Below are 6,524 nucleotides of genomic sequence, written 5' to 3'. Positions count from 1 at the left end.
TCTATGGACAATCTTGCTCCATCCTAACAAATCTCTGATACGCTTGCCTTAATGAGTCCATTGTTATATTTACTGTGTCTACTAATCTTATTGGGGTCTTCATCACCTTCCCTGACCTTCCACTTTTCCCAGAAAGATGTATTTTTCCAAGACCTGGCCCTCTTGACAACATTCCCTAAGCAGGTGAGGTGAACTTTCACCATCTTTGCTTCTAAACAGCCCCCTAGTTGTAGTTCCTCCAGGATAGACTTGTTGGCTCTTTTAGTAGTCCATGGGTTATTCAGTACTGTTCTCTAATACCAAAATTAAAAGGCATTGATTTTTCTGTGTCATACTTATTTGCTATCCAACTTCCACATGCATAGGGAGTAATTGAAGACTGATTGTTGTTATGTGCCATCAAGTTGAATCTAGACCCATAACTGACTCTCCAGAGAGTTTTCAGAGGAAGCAAATGGCATGGGAGGAGATTACTCATCTTCTGTCATGGAGCAGCTGGTGGATTCAAACCAAGTCCCTTAGCTTGACAGAGCAACTCCATACCTCTAAACCAGCCCAGCACCTTCAAAGATTAATTAGAGCGTAGGTATTCAGCCTACCACATGAATCAAGACATACAGAAGGAATTAGGTGGGGATTACAGACACTTATTCTCTGCAACAGCAAATCAGGAATGAGATTAGAAGGTGTGGATTAGGGACTTTTTCCAGGTATAAAATCCAAGGGGGTACCAAAACACTCAGTAATACGCAACATAAAGAATACTTTTAAAGAATCAAAAGAAATGGAAAAAAATTAACAAAATATCAAATTTGAAATATTATCAGCTCTTTGCTTTCAGAAGTCGAAGTTGTTGCTGTGGAGAGGAAACCTAGGTTTCCAAAGCGATAACTGGCATAGGAGGACCTTGCCTATCTTTCTCCCGTGGCGTCACTAGTGGATTTGAATCATTAGAGAGGCATGCCTTTTGATCAGCACCTCCACTCCCTGCTAGGCCACCAGATCTTCCTGTTTGCTTTAGAATTACGTATTATTCTGTAGCAGAAATAGTAATTTCCAATCAACCCGTAGTTGAGTTTTTGTGATGGTATGTGAAGGAATTGGACAATTGAGGATGTTATATAACTATGTGTGTTGATTATATAAAATTCTGGGGACATAGGTGCAATAACACTCTCTCCTCTACAAAAATACAAACACATGCTCTATAATGGTTTCTCTTTATAGGCTGTGGTATAGGTGAAACAACACCAACACCAACAATGACAATACAGGATGTAGCATAGATAAGACAACAAAAAGATGGTACCAAATTGTTAGTACCCCAGTTTTAATGCTTCTATTTCTCCTGCACTTAAGAATGTATGACAGCAAACATATAACTGAGATGTTGTAAAGACTACAGTATAGACTCATTAAAGTTTACCTAAAATTAATCCTTTGTAAAAATCCATTGCTTTAGTAAGAGATTAGAAACAAACTGTTAATGTCATAAATTATAACAATTTTTGCTAGCCTGACTTCCTGAGCATTGTCCCACTGTTGTCTACAAACCTTGAAATCCGTACTTTGTATTTCTCTTCTCGGACTCCTGCACGTTGGGCTTGGTGTAGGGAGATAGGAAGAACAAGCTTATGTTTTGCCCACTTTATCCAAAAGCAGTGGCTCTCACAATTTTAAGTGTACGAAAACCCTATGTCGCGTTGTAGGGGTTAATAAAACAGATTATTAAGCCCAGTCCTGAATTTCTGATTCAGTACATGAGTAATGAGTAATGCCCACGAATTTTCACGTGTAACAAGTTCCCAGGTGATACTGCTTTTGTTAATCACCAATTTATTTTAAAGTTTCCTGACCCCAACTCTATCAGGTACTGATTCTCCTTGTAGTTACTTCTGAGGTATATTGCTAGTGACTCTGCTTTGGATGACCTTCTGTGGCATTACCAAAGTCAATATTGTGTGTTTCTACATCACTTTCTGAAAGATAGAATATATTATTTAGGGCTTGATGACACTTAAGCTCATATGAACTTATTATGAATTTAAAGATACTCCCCGAGGTATGAAAAAAACCCAGTTCTTAACATTGTCTTTAAGCATTTGTAAGGAGTGAGAATAGGTTCATACAGTTGTTAGATAGCCTTATTTAGCAAGAAAAGAGCATTGACGGGCATAATGCTTTAAAAATGAACATTTTGAATTCAGCAGTCACTCTGAGGAAAGAAACGGAGCAATCTCCTCCCATAAAGATTTATAGCCATGGAAACCCATGAAGAGTTGCCATTGAGTCAGAATCACTTCTACAAGAGTGGATTGTTTCATTTTGCTTAAGTACAAGATTTGAAGCTTTTTGCATGATTTGAAAACTGCATTATACAACAAATGAAGGCAAATATCATGGAGAATTTATTGTGAGTTGGTTCAGCTCATAAGTGTTGGTTCAACAATTGGTTCAAAAGTAGAGCTTCCAACCAGTAATTGCTGGTTCAGTCATGGCCCATGAAGCTCAAAGATGGCAGTACCTTGATCAAAGATGGTAGCTGACAGAATCTACTGGAATGTGTACAGCTCTCCATAGTCCTGCCAACAATCTAATTTCATGCATCTGACTCCTGGCTCGTTATCCCTCTTCTCAGTCTCTCATTTCAGGGCATTAGCCCATACATTTTTTATTCTACTTATGTGAAGAATTACCCAAATTGTAAAAAATCCAATCTATTCTTTTTTTTTTTGTATTTTTATTTTTTAAAATTTTCTACAAGTTTATTTTAAAAAATTCAAATATATTGTTTTCAAGAACAAATTCTTTCAATTTCCCTCATCCCCCCACCCATCAAATTGTACAACCCCATGGTTACTCCTCTCTCCCCCTAGACATCCTCATCTCTCTGCTTCCACCCTCTCCCACCCCTCTTGGATCCTTATACTCATTCTACAGTAATGGTTTTATATAATATTTATCCTTGTGGGACTGAGTTAGCTCACGCAGCATAATACTCCCCAGTCCCTCCCAAGTTAGGTAATAATTTACAAAGTCATTGCTCCTCAGTGCTGCATAGTATTCCATTGTGTGAATGCACCGTAATTTCTCAATCCATTCGTTTTTGGTTGGACATCTGGGCTATTTCCATGTTTTTGCAATGGTGAATAATGCTGCTATGAACATTGATGTACAAATCTCTGTTTGTGCCTCAGTTCTCATTTTTTCAGGGTATATTCCAAGTAGTGGAATAGCTGGTTCACATGGAATTTCTATGTTCAGCTTTTTGAGGAAGCGCCAAACTGCCTTCCAGAATGGTTGTACCATTTCATAATCCCACCAACAATGTGTAAGAGTTCCTTTCTTGTCACATCCTCTCCAACATTTATTACTTGCTGTCGTGTTAAACTTCGCCACTGTTACTGTAGTGAGATGGTACCTCATTGTGGTTTTGATTTGCATCTCTCTTACAGCCAGTGTTTTGGAGTATTTCTTCATGTGTCTCTTTGCCATTTGAATATCTTCCCCTGTGAAAGTTCTTTCTATGTCTTTTGACCATTTTTAATTTTTTTTTTAAATTGGGTTATCAGGCTTTTCCTTGTGGAAGCCCAGGAGTATACTGTAAACTTTTGATATAAGACTCTTGGCTAGGATGGAATTATCAAATGTTTGTTCCCAGTCTGTAGATTTTCTTTTCACCCTGTTGCAAAAAGTTTCTCATGCACACATAGATATAATCTTTAGAAGATCCCATGCATCAATTTTAACCTCTTCAGATTGTGTGCATTTCTGATTATATTTGCAGTCTCTTTATACCTTGGACTAGCACTTCTAAGCTTGATCCCAGTTTGTCTCTTATGAACATTATGGCTTTGGGCTTTACTCCCAGGTCTCTGATCCACCTTGAGTTGATTTTTGTGTATGGTGTGAGATGTGGGTACTGTTTCAGCTTTCTGCAGGTAGAAGTCTGGTTTTGCTAGCACCATTTGTTGAAGAGGTTATCATGCCCCATTTGATAACTTTGATTTCCTTATTGAATATCAGTTGACCATAGATAGCTGGGTCTATTTCTGGGTTCTCAATTAATTCTGTTCCATTGGTCTATGTGCCTGTCATTCATTGTACCAGAACCATATTGTTTTTGTTATTACTGCTGTGTAGTAGGTTTTGAGGTCACGAAGTCTATGCCTCCAACCTTGTTTGTTTTTTATTTTTTCCCCCTCAGAAGTGTTTTGCTCTTTTGGATCCCTTGGCTCTCCAAATAAATTTGATAATCTCCTTTTCAATTTCCTTGAAAAATGAATTTGGTATCTGGATTGGGATCCGGTAGCCTAGTGGCAACAAGCTGTGTGGCAATCCTGAAGGCATGCAGTTAGAGTCCACTAGCTGCTCCATGGGAGAGGAATGGGAAATCTCCTGTGAAATTAACTGCCTCTGAAAACCCACTGCAGTGTCAGCTCTGTGTTGGTTCTGACTGTGGTACACAAGAACAACAACATTCTTGCTTTGAGTTCTGGTGGCCTTAAAAAAAAAAAGAAAGAAAGAAAAAGAAGAAGAAAGAAACTGCACTTCAATCCCATCTTCCAGCTGCTTCAGGAGAAGGATGAGCAATCTCCTCTAGTGGGGTTAACTGCCTCTAAAAACTTATTGGAGATCAGCTGTGGGTTGGTTCTGACTCAACAGCACACAGCAACAACATTCCTGTTTTACTCTGTCAGAATGACAGAACTTATATTAATGGATTAGAAGGCAAATAGGAGTTATGTGCAGATTGGATATTCATAATCTGAGTATTATCTAGATTTCTTTTTTAAAAAATTTTATACTGGTTTGCATACAATATTCATATACGTTGTTTCACACTTTCTTCCATTTACACTGTGTTTCATTCCCATACATTGGGTTTTATAAAATTAATCCCCATTGAATTATGCTCACCATTGCCCCATCTTTTCAGGTCCTCACCGATCTTTCCTATTTTCTTTACCCCCTTCCTCTACCCATCAAATTGTGCAACCTGTTGATTCCTGCCCCTTTGTCATCCCCCTCACTCCTCTACTCCCACCCTTACCCCCTTGGGCCCCATACACATTTTATTAGCATGCCAAATAGTATTTATTTTAAAATACTATTTGGCAAACCTGGAAAATTCCTCAGATAAGTTATGGTTAAGGATCCATATAGTTAAAAATCCTTCCTTGGCTTAAAAATAATTCGCTCTTGAGTATAACTTCTTGAAGCTGGAAGGAAGCATTACCTTTTAAATCTTAGCTTTCTTAGATATTATTGTTGTGACATGAGTCCAGAACAAAGGCTGCATAGTGGAGTGGACATGGGGGGAGGAATTATATAACAATGAAAGACTTTTGCTTTTCAAAGAGAAGAAAAAACTAGAGTGGACTGGTGGACAGGGAGAAAAAAAAAAGTGAAACAATGAATAAATGGAAATCCAAAATCTCTGTAAATTTTCATTAAAATTAATAATAATAATTTTAAAAAATTAAAAAAGAAAACATTATGGAGCACAGTTCTACCTGACACTCATTGAGTTAGAGTTGACTCAATGGCAATGAATAAGCTGATTTAATTTCTATATGAAATGAAAGTGGGGGAAAATGAAGAAAAACCTATTTTTTAAACTTAAAAAAAGTCTTAGCTTTCGTGAAACCTTTTTGTTGTTGAAGTAGTAAAGTGCTAGTGGAGTTGAAACCAACTTGTAACTGACCCTCCAGCAGGTTTTCAGAGGGTGTAAATTACAAGAGAAGAGAGTACCCATCCACCTCCCTCAGAGCACCTAGTAGATTCAAGCTGTATGCCTTTGAGTTGGCAGCACAATTCCTTCTCAGTAATTTTTACTAAATCACAATGCTTATTAATGCATTTGATAAAGACTGCAGTATTTGAGGACCTTCTAGATCACAAGGTTAAGCACTTCTAAACGATTTAAAAGTTCTTTTTGTCTACAATATTTCTTAAAGATCTAAAGATTCTTAATTGCCCGTCTTTCTCCCTTTGAGCAGATGATGGACTCTAACTGCCAGCAAGGCGTCACTTTGGGGGTTATCAGCACAACTCCACACTGACTATGTCACTCTCTTATAAGAAACAGATAGTGAAAATATTTTAAGATGATATAGGACTCAAGCTTTAAAATAATGGACCATGAGGAAGCACAAAGTCAAATAGAAATAAAAAACAATAAGATTATATCATTAGCGATTGACACAAATGCAGGTTAGTGTGAAAATGAATTTATGCCTTTGAGCTGTGGTGTTGGAGAAGAGCACTGAACATCCCGTGGATGGCCAAGAGAATGAACAAATATGTCTTAGAGAGGGTGCAGCCGGAGTGCTCTTTGGAGGCAAGGATGATGAGGTCTCACTGCACACACTTTGGACATTTTGCTAGGAGATGCTATTTTTTTGGAGAGGAGTATTATGTTGGGAAGAGTGGAAGTTCAGTGAAGGAGAGGAATACCCTCAACCAGGTGGATTGACATAGTGACTGCAGCAATGGGCTCTAATATTTCAGGAGGTGGGAGG

This window comes from Elephantulus edwardii, unplaced genomic scaffold, assembly GCF_000299155.1.
Source record: "Elephantulus edwardii isolate Elephantulus edwardi_28Jun2011 unplaced genomic scaffold, EleEdw1.0 scaffold00098, whole genome shotgun sequence".
Lineage (NCBI taxonomy): Eukaryota > Metazoa > Chordata > Mammalia > Macroscelidea > Macroscelididae > Elephantulus > Elephantulus edwardii.
Note: the sequence above shows the minus strand (reverse complement) of the source record.